Source organism: Cryptomeria japonica, chromosome 3 (assembly GCF_030272615.1).
Source record: "Cryptomeria japonica chromosome 3, Sugi_1.0, whole genome shotgun sequence".
In the NCBI taxonomy this organism is placed as follows: Eukaryota; Viridiplantae; Streptophyta; class Pinopsida; order Cupressales; family Cupressaceae; genus Cryptomeria; species Cryptomeria japonica.
The window spans coordinates 485811062-485827236 of NC_081407.1; positions in this window are offsets into that span (position 1 = coordinate 485811062).

Sequence of the window (16175 nt, forward strand, 5' to 3'; positions counted from 1 at the left end):
AAGACTGGACGAAGTGAGATGTGGAGATATCTTACTAGGCTGAGAAGAAGATTTACTGAGGACAACTAGATAATTATGGGAGATTTCAACACTCCCCTGAAGGAAAATGAGAAAAAGGGAGGGAGTCATCCTAATCTAGATAGCAGATTGGACCTAATGGACTTTATAAACAATAATGTCATTCATGATCTGGAGTTGCAAGGAGTCAAATACACTTGGACTAATCGAAGAAGTGGTGAGAATTTGATTCAGGTCAGACTGGATAGAGCTGTTCTTTCCTTAGACTGGTTTAATCTTCATGAATGTTCTTTATCTTCTCACATAAGGGCCAGATCAGATCATTACCCTATAACCTTAACGGATGAAGTAAAAAATAGAAGGAGACATTTCCCTTATAGATTTGAAAAAATGTGGACTAGACACCCGGATCTAGAAAGTAAGATTAAGGACTAGTGGCAGGTCAGTATTGAAGACAATGCCATGTATAAAGTGGTCAAAAAGCTAAAGAATGTTAAAGATAATGTCAAGAAGTGGAATAAGGACTGCTTTGGGAACATCTTTACCTCAAAAGCATCAAACCTCTTAGAATTCAAGGAGATCCAGGATGAGATATAGCACAATGGTTATACCTATATGTCTAGAAATACTGAAGATGTTATTCTGATGAGATATCATGAAATAATAGCTAAAGAGGAAACCTATTGGAAACAAAGGTCGAGAAATGTCTAGTTAAAGGAGGGGGATAGGAACATTAAATACTTCCATATGTCCACACTTAGACATAAGGCTATAAATAGAATTGTACAGATTAAAGTGAATGGTAGATGTGTTGAAGATGATGATTCCATGAGCAAGGCTGCTATGGATTTTTTCTCTAATCTACTTGCTAAGGATCAGAATCTGAATAAACAGGCCTAAAGGGAACTTCTTGACAGTATACCTACCACTCTGGGGGAAGATCACAATGATCGTTTAACTGCCATTCCCTCCCATGATGAAATTTTGATAGCTATTAAGTCCTTTGAGGACAACAAAGCCCCAGGTCTGGATGGCTTTCCCATGTTCTTCTTCCAAATGTACTGGCATATTATTGGAGATGATGTTACAAGAGCTGTGAAAGATTTTTTTGGTGCTAGAAAACATTTGAAAGAAGTTAATGGTACTTTTATAGCTCTTATACCCAAAAAGATGGGGGTTGATTCAATGGATCTTTTCAAACCTATAAGCTAATGCAACTCTCTCTACAAGATTATCTCTAAGGTCCTTACCTCTAGAATTCTTAATTTGCTTCCTTCCATTATATCACCTCAGCAAAGTGGTTTTGTCCCGGGAAGGCAAATTTTGGACTCTATCATCTCTATTCATGAAAATATCCATTCTCTGGCCTTTTCTAAAAATGAAGGTTTTTTTCTGAAGCTTGACTTTTCTAAAGCCTATGATAGAGGGGATTGGGATTTTATGATGGATGTTCTTTCAGCTTTTGGTTTTAATCCTAGGAGTGTTGGACTTATCAGGCAACTTGTTTCTTCAACCATTTTCTCTGTGCTAATGAATGGCTCCCCCTCTCCTTTCTTTAAATCCTCAAGAGGTCTCAGGCAAGGGGACCCCCTATCCCTAGTGATCTTTATCATCATGGCAGAATGTTTGGGGAGATGTATTGGAAAACTGGTTGAGAAAAGGGAGTTTTGTGGTTTGAAACCTTCTTCGGCAGATCAAATATGCTCTCATCAGTAGTTTGTTGATGATTCTATAATAATGGGAAAAGCCACTATCAAGGATGCTAGAAGACTAAAAAAAGCTTTGGATATCTATGGAGAGGCTACTGGTCAGCCTATAAACTAGTCTAAAATCTTTATTTATTTTATCAATACCCTGGAGAGAAGGAGGCTTAAAATTAGTAACATTCTGGGTGGCCAAATTGGTAGCTTGCCTGCCTCCAATTTGGGGCTCCCTTTAGGTCAAGATCCTTTGGATACCTTTTGGGGAGCCTTGGTGGATAAATTCCATAAGAAGCTATCTGGATGGAAGGGAGCTCTACTTAGTCAAACAGGAAAGGTTCAAATGCTAAAAACCACTCTTCAAAGTATCCCTCTCTATGCCATCAGTCTGTTCAGGATTCCTACTAAGTATGTTGAGGCCATTGAAAAAATACAGACATCCTTTTTATGGACAGGGGTTGAGGAGAAGAAGAGAATGAACTTAATTGCTTGGGAGAAGATCTGTAAGCCTATGAATAAAGGCGGTCTGGGCCTTAGAAGAATAAGAGACATAAATGAATACCTTATGGCTAAGCAGATTTGGAGAGGATATAGAAATCAAGGAGAGTGGAAAAAAATATGGGACAACAAATATAAAAGCAATGTCCAAATCTTCAAAGTTTCCTCAAAGCGGAGATTATCCCAATTGGATCCAATATTTGGAAAAATATCTCTAGGACTAGAGACTTAATTATCAAAGGTACAAAATGGAAGTTGGGGAAAGGGAATCTTATTCAGTTCTGGGAGGATCCTTGGCTTATGGAGATCCCTTTAAATAAAAACCTTGAGTGGAATAGATATCAGAACCAATGCAAGGAAAGATTTGGAACCAAGGTGGAGGATTATTGGAAAGATGGACAGTGGAAAGACTTATCTCAAGTGGATCAGTCTTTGGATAGTTTGAACAAAGTCATGAACTCAATGGTGAGGATTGAAGAAGAAGATCAGTTAATTTGGAAACTCACTGCTAGTGGTACTTTTACTGTGGCATCTCTTTATCATCAACAGTACAATAACATGGAAATTCCTTGCTAGGCTAAAGCATGGGTGAAAGGCCTGACCCCCAAGATCAACATTTTCTTTTGGATAGCCCTCCAAGACAAAATTCTAACAACAAAGAATATAAGAAAAAGAGGTATCAGCATACCAAGTTTTTGTACGCTCTGTAAGTAGAATGAGGAGACAATAAATCATATGCTCTTTCATTACTCCTTCTCAACTGATGTTTGGGGAAGTTGTCTGAATCAATTCAATATCAGTTGGAGCTTCCCCAACTCGATTCAGGAGATTTTCAAGTCATGGCATCATCCTTAAAAAAAAAGAACTACTACCTTGCTATGGAGAATTGCTTTACCACACATGTGCTGGGGTATATGGAAAGAGAGAAATGATAGGATTTTTAGAGAAAAGTATACTAAGGCTAACATTGTGTTTGAAAAAATAAGAAGAAGCATAGTGGAAAATATGAATATTATAGGTGGTATTGATAATCCTAACACTAAGGAGGATCAATTTGTCTATAAAAAAGAGGAGATTAAAAGCTCAAGAGAGTATCCAGAGTAACTCTATAGAGGGAGTGATATGGACCAACCCACCTAGGGGATGGATGAAAGTCAATTTTGATGGGGCCTCTAAGGGAAACCCGGGGGTTGCAGGATGTGGAGTGGTCCTAAGGGATGAATGGGGAATATTTAAAATCATAAAATGTATTCCTATAGGAAAACAGACCAACCATGTTGCCGAAGCCATGGCAGCTTACCATGGGATTATCCTTGCCAAAGAAGCCAAATGCACTAAAGTTTGATGTGAAGGAGACTCCTTAAACACTATCAATTGTTTAAATATGAAATTCCTGCCATCATGGTTGATTAGTAATGCTATTAAAGCAACAAGGAAAATTAGTGAAGAGTTTGAAATGTGTGTTTTTACACATGTTTATAGGGAGGCCAACTCTTGTGCTGATTGGGCAGCCAACCTGGCTTGCCAATTGGAAAACATCATCACTAGTTATGGTGAAAAGGAGATTGCAAGTGAAATGAAATCCTTGCTCAATTAGGACCGAAGCTATACAAGGCAACGTGGTACTTTTAATCATTATTTCTAATGACCTTTCTACCTTTTTCGATGCAGGGCTTGCTTGAAGATAATGAGTTATTAAATAGGTGTCATATCATCATTATTTGGCACAGATTATGGGTGGTCTTACAAAATAACCACAGAAACTAGAGGAAAAGTTATCAAAATGAGAGAAGGCATTGCAAGGAAGGTGCTGGAAAAATGGGAGGAAACAAGAAGAGATTTTAACCTGCTTCCTGCTCTGAATGGAGAAAGAACGAAGAAGTCTGGAGTATCCTTCAGCAGGGGGGCTCAATGTTTTCATGGAACGATTGAATGGGAAGGACCCCACAATTACCATCTACTTCATAAAGAACTGGAAAAATGGAAAAGTTCTGATTGGATTACATATGATGAATGTAGATGAAGAGGTTATCGTTGAGGCCACGGGGATGACTACCGAGGGTATGAAATTTTGTAGGGACAGAGGGATATCAGATAAGGTTGCAGACAAGTTTCCTATTACGGATGGTGAAAGAAGAAAGATGATCAAAATTGACAATTCCTACCACTCCCCAAAGAGAATTTGTAGGCCATGGAGGTTTGTCTTATTTGCTTCTATTGAATATATTACCTTAGACAGTAGGTTTACCAGGGCTTATGGGCATCACTTCGTCCTTCTTAACCATTTTCATCATGGTGAAAGGGTTAGCCTTCCCTATTACCTGGCCTATTCAATGGATCGTACTATAAAGGAGATCCAGAAGGACCCTAAAGGTGATCATGCCCTCCACCAAGGGCTCATGGTCCTGGTTTACAAAATGCTAAAGGGGAAGTGCATTGAAAAGCCTATTGAAGGCAAAATTGCCAGAGATGAGACTATGGAAAGTAAGGATAGTGGTTTCAACTTTGATTTTGAGACTGAGGGAGAGTCGGAAGAAACTAGCAAAAAAGGGAGGATTAGGGATAAGAAGAGGAGGATTATTGTGGAATCTGAAATGTCGGACTCTGAAACTGATTCCCTTGAGGAAAACCTATTAAAAAGAGGAAATTGAAAGCCTCTAGAAAGAAGGCTCAGAAAAAGAACACTAAAAAGGGTAGCAATTCTGATCTCAATTATGTTCTATTTGAGTCTGAGGAGGAAGATGATGATAATAAGAGGATTGATAGTCAGAACAAAGAAGGGGAGGGTAACTCGGTTAAGGATAATTTGGAAATCGTGGAGACCGTGAAAACCACTAGACTGCATAACGAGGAAAAAGGGGGTCAAAGTGATAGTGGTGACAAAGATACCATTAAGGCTTTCTATGAGACCATCACTACTCTGGTGAAGGATATTAATAGTTTGAAAATAGATACACAGGCCATGGCAAGAATTACAGTTGGTGACAAGCCCTTGGCGGAGCATGTTAAAGAGTTAGTGGCCATTCTGAAAATGCGCAAGCTATTGAATGTATGGTTGGAAAAATCTTAGCCATGGAGAAAAAGGTCAATGAGACAGGAGATAGAAAGGAAATGGACAACAAACTGAAAGATTTTGGCAGCAGAATTGACAAGCTGGAGCACAATGTCAAGCAGCTTGCTGATCAAAATTTCCAAATTCTTAAATCTTCGGTGGACAACATGAACATCTTTATCAATAGGTATGAGAACAATGCAGAGAAGGAAGGTGATAAAGAGAAGGTGAACAAGAAGGGTCATGAAAGGAGGACCAGAGCCAACACAAAGAATAAGGTCGACATCGAAGGTCGTGAGCTGGAGGATATGAAGACCTCGGCAAACAACATGAAACAAATGGTTGTTCACGCTGAGGAGATCTTGAATAGTATTTAGTTCCAGTTGTTGTCCTTGGTTCTATCTCTTTGCTATCTTTTGCTTTCCTGTTGCTGTCTATTCTGAGTTTTATGTAATTATGTAATGATGTTTTAAGTTGTGCCCATCCAGTGGGTTCATTTTGACTTTTTGAAGTGATCAAGCAATTTTTTATGCTTTTCTGTTCTCCTATCTTGTAAAACGTTCGGGTACCTTTCAAATACCTATTTTTACTTAATCAAAACATCTTTAGTATCCTCTTCTTTATTTACATCATCTGCCAAAGGATTTTCTGACAGAGTGGCTTCATCTTGTGAGACATTTTCTACAAGCCAATTCTCAGTAAGAAACTTTTTCCACATTTCACTGGTTTCTCTACTTATTTCACCAACTCGGCCAACCATCAGACTATTGACCTTGTTCTTGCTCCTGAATTCCTTTTTATTTGCTAATGAAAGTAATCTGTCAATTTCCTCTATAGTGACACTGATGCACTGATTAACCAGTTCACTCCTTTATTTCTCTATCCATTTGGTTAGAAGATTTTTTACTAGCATCAATTAAGTTGTACAAATATTTGGGAAGATATTTTTCTAATTCAATCAATGCTTTACTAAATACATACATGTACAAAATTACAACTTCCTCAATCTTTCTTTGATCCTTATCATCCCTATTTACATAATATAGAGAGATGTTCTTCAAATTTCCATCTTTAATAATTTCATCAATTAATTCCTGAGTAGATAATGGAGGAACAATATGATACTTTGTTTTAGAATTTTTCATCTTATCGGATTCTATAGACTCATCCAAATCTGATTTTGTCTTCTTTCCTCTCTTGGGCTTACCTACCGATACAGAATCAAATCTTGCCTTCTTCTCCTTTGGCTCTTCCTTCTCACCATAGGATTGGGGTTTCCGATCACCCTAGCAAATTCTCCTTTCTTCTATTCCTTGTGAATGTTTGAATTAGATTCAGTCTCTAATTACACTGGAGAGACTGCTACATACTCTCTTTGAGTTTTCTATTTTTTCCTTAGAACACATTTTCCCTTTGCAGATATACCGGAGGGTTCAACTTTAGCAAGAGGTGTTTTCCTATCACTTTTACTTTAACGGGAGTAGGTGCAGTCATTTGTTTCTTTTGTTTTTCAACTGCATCCCTTGCTACCCTAGCAACTCTAACTCTCTCTCGGGGATGACCTTCTTTGACAAGAATATCTTCTAGAATCTTTGGTACTTTCCTCTTCCTCGTCGGTTTAGAGAACTTGGAGTGCAACTCCATTGATTTCTCCTTGCATGTTCTAAACCTTTCCTCCTTGGTGTCTTCTGGAGCATTCAACAAGTGTTGTGCATAAGCATCCAATGTAGCATCATCAACCTTATTCCCCATTGGCATTATCCATACTGTCTGGAGTTGAACTACTTCCATCAAATATTTATCCTTGTTTACCATAAAGCAGATTGTCCCCTCATATTTATTAACAATTTCCTTGGGGATTCTCACTTTGTTTCATTTTATCCTGAAAAGTTTTAAAGAAAGCCCATAACGCAGCATTTCGATTGTCTTGGTTCCCAATTTTGTCAAGTCCTTACTTTATTTGTTGTACAACTGATCTTTCATAAGTCCATTATACTCTATCAGTTCTGGGGATTTGATTCATGAAATAGAGGGAGAGATAGATAATCAAAGATCCAAATTTGAAGAAATGTTTTTATCCTGTTTAATTTTCTTCAAATTTATCAAAAATTCCTCCAATAACACACTGCATAGGTCATAATGACCATCTTCCTTGACCATTTTATAAGTTGCATGGATAGCAGTGTCAGATGCCGATTATTAGACTGATACAACTTGTAACCATTAACCATTGTGGAAAATTTAACATCATCCTCTTTTATTCTGTTGATCTTCATCGATCACCAATCAAACTCTGCATCGGTTAGTTTGTTCATAGTAGGGTACATGACCTTCTGCAACCCTGGCTTCTCACAAGTTTGATTCAAGCAAGTTACTGCCCTAATTGCATTAGCAGTGATCTTGTACGGTTGGTATAGCCAGATGAATTCATCTTAGATCCTACTCAACACATATCTTACCCATTTCTTCTCATCAAAAGTCAGAAAGTTTACAAATTGGGTAAAACCCTTCCTTTGCATCTCTGCAAATTTTGGCTTGGGATTGTCGATCTCATCCATGATTCTGTCAATATATAGGTCCAAGATGTCCTCCAAGCTAGTTTCTTCAATTTTGCAGTGAATGTTGGCTCAAATGTCATCAACGTGCAAAACATTGTGCAAAATGAAAGAAAATTCTCCAACTGGGTTGTCCTCCATGGACTTGTAGGGGTGTTTCTTAAATATAGGATGGACCATTTCCTTAACCTCAACCACCAGTGGAGTATCAATGGAAGATGTAGATGCCATTTTAAATTCTCAAAAAACAAACTCAGAAAATGCCATTCAAAAAATGCCTTAACCAACTGATGGATGCCCTAGATCGCCTCATCGGATTTATTTTAGCTCTCTGATCGCCTTGTTCTTCAGCTCGAAAACACTATTCACAAAGTGAAGAATGATTTTTGTATTTGCCCTTTTAATTTGCAAACCCTAATTTCACTTTAAAATAAATGCACCTCAAATATTCAACCGGATGCCCTATTTCGCTACTGGATGCCAAAATCATCCATCTGAGTTCTGGATATCAACTTAAGCTTAGTTTATACCATTTATAATCTATTGACTACAGATCTCATCAAGGGGTACTGCAAGATTTGCATTTGTTTGCCTCCCCCTAGGGCCAAAATCCCTAGTTACTAGATGAAGATTTTGCACTAGATTCAGGTACAGATCCATTATCTTCCTTAGATTCATCCTTCTTTACCCACATCTTCTTATGCTAATCTCTAATCTCATCAACCTTTGCCTTTCCCTTTTCATCTGATTTGTTCTTGTCAACCGAAGCACTATTTTTGCTTCTGCAAAATTTTGCAATATGACTGGTTTTGTTGCATGCTTGGAAAACAACATTATTCTTCATAGGCCTAAAGTTATTCTGGTTTTGTCTTGGCCTGCATTGTTTAAAAATATGTCCAAACATTCCACAAGCATAGCATCCTTTTTTCTAAAATTTATTCATTACTTCTCTACACACAGTTGACTTGTCTCCAAAATTATTGCATATGAAACACTGATCGGTAAAGGTAGAAACATTAGTCATGTTGTTCATCATATTGTTATTGTTCATTATTACATTATTCATCCTACTTCTACACTGACTTGCCATATGACCAAATTTGTTGCATGTAAAATATCTTCCATTAAATTTATGAGCATTAGGTCGTCTTACCAGAGGACCTCTACTCTTATTTTGGTCAACTTTAGCATTTCCTTGTCTAGATCTTGAGGATTCACCTTTCTTAAATCCTAGACCTTGCATATCATTTCCATGTCTCTGACTTTCTAGCATCTCATCAAGCCTTGTTGAACTAGCTTTGAATTTGTCTTTGTATTCATTGGCAGTAGCGAGTTCATCCCTCAAGGTAGAAAACTGTCTTTCAAGTTCTTGACCATTATTCCTTGATTGAGTCAACTGAAGCTTCAACTGATCAGTCTTCTTTCGGACCTCAATTTCCTTAGTCAGTCTCACCACAATGGATTGCATCTCATTCTTCAAAGCAACATTCTCTCTCTCAAGCTTATTAACCTCATCATCTTTGTCTTGGTCTTCCATGATCTGATCTTCTTTCTCCTTCAACTTGTCCATTAATTCCTTCCTCTTTTCTCTATAGATACTTGCTTGATCCTTCAGCTCATTAATGAATTCATCAGCAGCATTCATATTCTTCTTCAAGGTACAAACTTCACTTCTAGTTGCATCAACATCCTCAAGTGCCACATTGAGTTGTCTTTGAAAACTGGAATCCATTGGATCAATCTCCCAGATCTTCCTCAAGTGGTTAAGCTTTCTCAGAGGAACTAGGCTCTGATACCAATTATTAGAATCAGCGATCACTGAGAGGGGGGTGAATCAGCGATCTACCAGAAGTTAAAACGACAAACTTACTTTTTATCCATCGATTAACAATTCATAGCAGAAAAGAACATAATGTTAAGATAACCAGTGGACAACTGAGAGTGGGGGGTGAATCAGTTGTTAATGGATTATATTTATCAAACCACTTTATAACCTTTAACTGGAGCACATAAACATTGAATACTGGAATACCAAAAATAGATATAGGTAAGCAATAAAACTTAAGAATGAAATAGAGAATTAACACAATGCAACCATACCACATAACACCATCATTTGTATGTGGAAAAAATGGTAAAGGGAAAAACCACGGTTGCAAGCCTACCCACAGTCAGATGATACTTCTGCAAAAAGTATGTGATACAATAAGGGGCCTGCACATGCAGGAAGGCACACTACCTAGAGCATACTTCTCATTACAAAGGAGTCTCAGTGACTACATAGATGTTATAACCACCTCAATATAATTGCACAACAATCAAGAAAAATGAATTGCCATAGATAGCATCTACCATGCCTAATTACAATCTTAGTTAAGCTCAATACCAGAGGCCTTTGACCTCTTACTTAAACCCAATTCGATCACCTATCATCGACCAAATCTCCTTTGCATATGATATTTCATTTCACGACCATGACCATATTTTTCCACCATGATCTACAATGAGATCTTACATCAATTTATATAAACCCTAAGGCCTAAACCAATTAGGTCGGCCACCTAAAAAATATTACAATAATATCATTACATACATCCATATTACAATGATATGCCATGTCGGCTCAAGACCAAAACAACATTAACCAATTCATAAAACATCCTGGTAACGTGTAGAGAACACATTAACAAGATACCAGTCCATAACCTAGATAGGTACCGGACCTAATATGGGTCCACCACACCAAAGCAATGTATCCAATCAGTCGAGCTATGATCAAGGATCACCTTTTGCATCCTAAATTCCATCTAGAAGTTGCACCAACACCACTTGTGCATCCTCTCAAAGATTCTTAGTAAAAGCTATGTCGGTAAAACCTTAAACCCTTATCGGTAACACAAGATCATCTACTAGTAACCAAAACATGTATGTCGGTAACAAACCATAACAAATAGTGTTAACATCAATGACAAAACATCAACGCAACACATAATCAATTCCTCCATATTGCCAACAATCTCCCCCTTTTGCGTTGATGGAAACACTAGATGTGAAAAAGAAAACATCTAAGTGCCAAGAAGTGCCAAACATTTCTCATAGAAGATATAACAATGAAAAACTGAAAAATCCTAATGTAGACACATAAATATGTCCACTTAATTAAATGAATATTTAGTATTTATTTGATTATTTAACCATCAATCAATAATTGATTAAATTAATATTTAATTAATTCATCTTAACCCTCTTCTCCTATTAATTAAATAAATTATTCAATTTATTTGATTTAATTCACTTAACCAAATTCAAACCATTAATTAAATAAATAAATCATATTTGTTTAATTAAATCTTCTCTCACATTTAAATAAATTAATATTTATTTAAATCTCCAAAATCCCATCTCTCACATTTAAATAAATTAATATTTACATTTATTTAAATCACCTTTATCCTCCACCCACTTGCATTTTCCTACAAATGCAAGTTGCACAACTATTTTAAATAAATAAATTATTTATTTAAAATCCTATTTATCCTCACCCACTTGAAACCTTTAATGGTTTCCCTTAAAGTCTTCAAACTTAATGGCTTCCTTCTAGAGTCTTCTCAAGCTTTTAATGGTTTCCCTTAAAGTCTTCAAACTTAATGGCTTCCTTCTAGAGTCTTCTCAAGCCTTAAATGGTTTCCCTTAAAGTCTTCAAACTTAATGGCTTCCTTCTAGAGTCTTCTCAAGCCTTTAATGGATTCCCTTAAAGTATTCAAACTTAATGGCTTCCTTCTAGAGTCTTCTTAAGCCTTTAATGGTTTCCCTTAAAGTCTTCAAACTTAATGGCTTCCTAGTCTATGAGTGCAATCATCTCATTACTAGGTAGTTGAGTCTGTAATACATCTCAGATTTCTCTAAACCTTATCACATCAAACTTTGTCAATCAAACACAACAAGCAATTCAAGAAAGAACTTTGGTACTATCTACCTTTAGTGCTAGAGATTCATATGCGAAACACTTCACCAAACATCAATATTTCATTTTATCACCAACTCATCATCATTTTCATCAAACTTCAACAAAAAATTATAAACAAAATGGCTCATACCAGATCAAGATCTAGACAACAAGAAATTGAAGAGGAAGAGGAAGAAAATATCAATGAGTTCCAAGAAGCCCTAGGAGGAAATATAAATGATGAAAATCCAGGCACTCCTACTCCGGCGGCAATAGAAAGGGCACAACACAACCCTCTCTTTAATAGACTTTTTGATGAATACTCAGGAGAACTGCCGATGCTCACTTTTTAAGACTTGCTCAAGAGGGGGCTAAACTACCCTCTAACTTTGATGTTGTACAACTAAGACAAGCATCATAATGCCAAAGTCCTAATGAGGATGAAAGAGGTCAAGATCACATCAGATATAACCTTCCTCAAGGTAATCCCCCTCCTCCTCCTCCAAATGAAATAGACATGTTGTGGCAACAAGTTGAAAATCTCGCCCAACAACTTCATAGTGGTGTAAAAAAAAATCAATTTTCACTCAATGACATTTGCCCCTATCCCTTTGATAGGAATCTTCATATGCCACCTTTTCCACGAGGGTTCGAAACACCCAAGTTTAAAAAATAAAGAGGAAAAGGAGATCCTCATGATCATGTTCAAGAATTCCATTTAGCTTGCCTCGAAGTGGCATACGAGGATACGTACCTAATGTGCCTTTTTCCCCAAATCTTGGGAGGAACAACCACATCATGGTTTTCCTGATTACCAAGTGGCATTAGGACCTTCGAAGAGCTAGTCCAAAAGTTCCTAGCACATTACTCACACAACATTGAATGTGATATCACAATGGCTGATCTATGTAACACTAAACAAAAACTAGGGGAACTATTTTTAGTCTTTCTGCAACGATGGAGTCAAATGTCTAGCAGACATTCTCTTCAGTTACCTGAATAAGAACTAGTAGAAATATTTATTTCTAACTTAAATGAAGAAATGGAATTTCACTTAGACATGAAAGACACAGATTCTTTCAATGACATGATCACAAAAGGCTTGAAATGTGAGTGGGATCTCATCAAGAAAGGACTTATCAAAATCTACAATGAACCAAAGGATGGCCCTCATCCACGCTTCAATAGTGACAAGCCTAACTTCTGGAACAAAAACAAAAATATCATCAATGACAGGGTTGTGGATGCAAGAAATATCAAAAGTCCACAACCCGTGGTTTGATTTGCAAGACAAAACCCCCCACCCAAGAATAACACAGTTGCTCCTCCAAATCAAGGTCACACCACATCTCAAGACGAACCCAGACATCGTCAAAAAAATTTTAAACCAAAGCAAATATACACTCCCTTAGGGGAACCCATTGAAATAGTATTACGTCAGTTGGTTTCTCAAAATCTGGTAACCTTACCCAAAACATCAAATTATGAAGCTCAAGTCAAACCTTCATGGTGAAGGGATATTGAACATTGCGACTTCCATCAAGGGAAAGGACATAAAACAAGAAATTGTTACAGATTGAAAGATCTTATTCAGGATCTTATTGATTGAGGTGAAATCAAAATCGAAGGACATGACCCAAAGACAATAAACAATGATCATCTCATGTTTAAAAATCCACTTCCATCACAATCAAAGGGGTCCTTCCACTTCAGGGAGAAACATAGATACCACCAATTATATGCAAGCCACATATAATTACACTGTGAATCACCTATATGATGCCAGTGAACAAATTGCAACTATTACCATAAAAAATCCCAGCTCCACTTGTAATGTTGTTACACATCGTGGCAAGATTACCATAAAAGTAGCTCCACAAGGCACCCCGTCTATCCCAAAGCAGTATAACCTTGTGGAACAGTTAGGCAAAATGCCCGCACTAATATCTATCTTAGAGCTATTGCACCTATCTCCATCCCATAAAACAATCTTGGATCAAGCTCTCAAAGAGGCGTCAGTCCCTGCAAACCTAAATACAGATCAATTCCAAGCCATGGTTGGAAATCTAAGGTCATCACCTTGTCTCACTTTCTCTGAAAGTGACAACTCCTCCTTCCAACAACCTCACAACACCTCACTACACATTGAAGGGTTTATCAACCAACATAGGATCAAGCGAGACTTGATTGATAATGGAGCATGCCTGAATATCTATACTCTACAATTGGTCACCACTTTGGGATATGCAATTGAATCAGTGGATCCCCGCAAGAAGATAACAATCAAAGCCTATGATGATGCAGAGCGTTCATCCAAAGGAGCCATTGTGCTACCAATCCGAGTGGGCCCTATGGTGAAACAAATCATCTGTCAAGTTCTGGACCTTCCTCTGCCATACAATTTATTGTTAGGAAGACCTTGGATACATGCCATGCAAGTCGTTCCATCCACCTACTATCAGTGTATCAAGTTCCCACATAATGGTGTAGAAATCACAATCCTGGGCGATGAAAACCCCTTTCCATATTGTCATAATATAAGTCATCAACCAGAGATTACCATTCCCAACAATAGAGAAGCCATCTCATCCACATCATACGTATGTCCAGCCTCTCCTTCCAGTTCAAACACCACTATACCCAAGCAAGAGAAGCTCAAGATGAAAATAATAGAGGAAGGTCCTGGGGAATACAATCTTAACCAACTCTTTTGTATTGGACAAATGCCTACTTCTCCTAGAACACATGGTAAACCTCAATGGTTACTTCAACAACCATTGATCAAGCCAACATGTACCTTGATATCGTTCATCCTTGGAAAGAGTCAAGAAGAAGAGACCAAAGATGAAGACTTAGCAGAATGGATCTATAAAGATCCTATCACCATCGATATTCTACAAGCTAAGCTTCCCACAAATCAGTATGGCAAAGGCCTTCTCATTATGCAAATAATGAGTTATGATGGTCAGAGTGCTCTAGGACCTTGCAAGCAAGGACAACATGAACCACTGCAGCCGGAATTAAAGCCCAAAGATAATACAGGCTTAGGCTTTCAAAAGGAGATCCTTCCTAAGCTCAGATTCAAAGGGAAACCCAGCAATCCACTATATCAGCCTATTACAAAGAGGTCACCTTTGATTATAAAAGCGGCACCGTGCACCATAGCAACTACCCCATTGAGGCTAAAAATCCTAGCAAAACCATCTGCAACAACAATCATCCCACCAAACAAACCAGCAATCCCATCAGTAATAGCAATAACATCAATAGCACCATTAGCAACAGCAATTGTATCAGAACCCACAATAGTATCTACGACATCAGCAATTTCAACAGAAGTAGCAGAGTCAACACTACCAATACTCCCCGTATCAGATTCGTTGATCCCCATAATCCTTCCTACAACACCGATCATTTCATCTACAAAGGTACATCAAATGATCACACCTGCAGTATTTAACTCAAAGGATATCCTAGTATGGTACAGTAACCGGTTACTGGAAAGTGACTCACATGAGTGGGAATTCGATTCCATATAGCTTAATACTTTAGATGATGAAGACACATCACCACCTCCACCTTGCAAATACATTCCTGTTTACGGAGAAGCACAAATAAAGACCTCTTGGGTTCCTGAGCTGGAAACTTCTTCCACAGACCCTACATCACATCCTACGCCTGATTCTGATAGGGAGAGTACCATCAGTGACCTTCACCACAACGTCTTTACCCTCACTGACACATCTAACAAACTTAACCTAATCGATGAAGTAATGCCCATTATCTATCCTGAACTCATCGAATGGAACCAACCTAATCCCCCATGTCTTGACCATTTCCAAAACGATGAGGCGATCATTGACTTTTTGGAATTATGGGATAACATACCAAGCGGGGATCACAAAGCTAGATTTGCCATTGAACTTAATAGCACAGTATACTTTGGGGCAGATGCCAAATCTTTCAACTACAAAAATATAACAATAAAACATGGATCTTCCAGTGAAAACCACATTGTGGCACTGTTTGATCCCGCAAAAGTAAAAATAAAGAGCGTATCTAATGGTGAAAACCTCTCTGAGGCGCCTAAGGATGAAAGGTTTGACATTCTCCCCTCTAGTACACAGCAGGAAAGATCAACAATTCTCATTGAAGAGACAAAAGAATACAATGTGGGGACTCCTGAAACACCTCACCACATACATCTGGCATCTCTTTTAACTCCAGAGGAACAACCTAAGTTTGTAGAGTTCTTCCAGAAGTGTCAGATCAACTTTGCATGGTCATACGCAGACATGCCTGGGCTTGATCCTGATTTAGTCATGCATCACCTCACCATAGTAGAAGGAGTCAAACCTATCTAGCAGAAGCTTCGCAAGATGCATCCTCAAATTGCAGTACTAGTC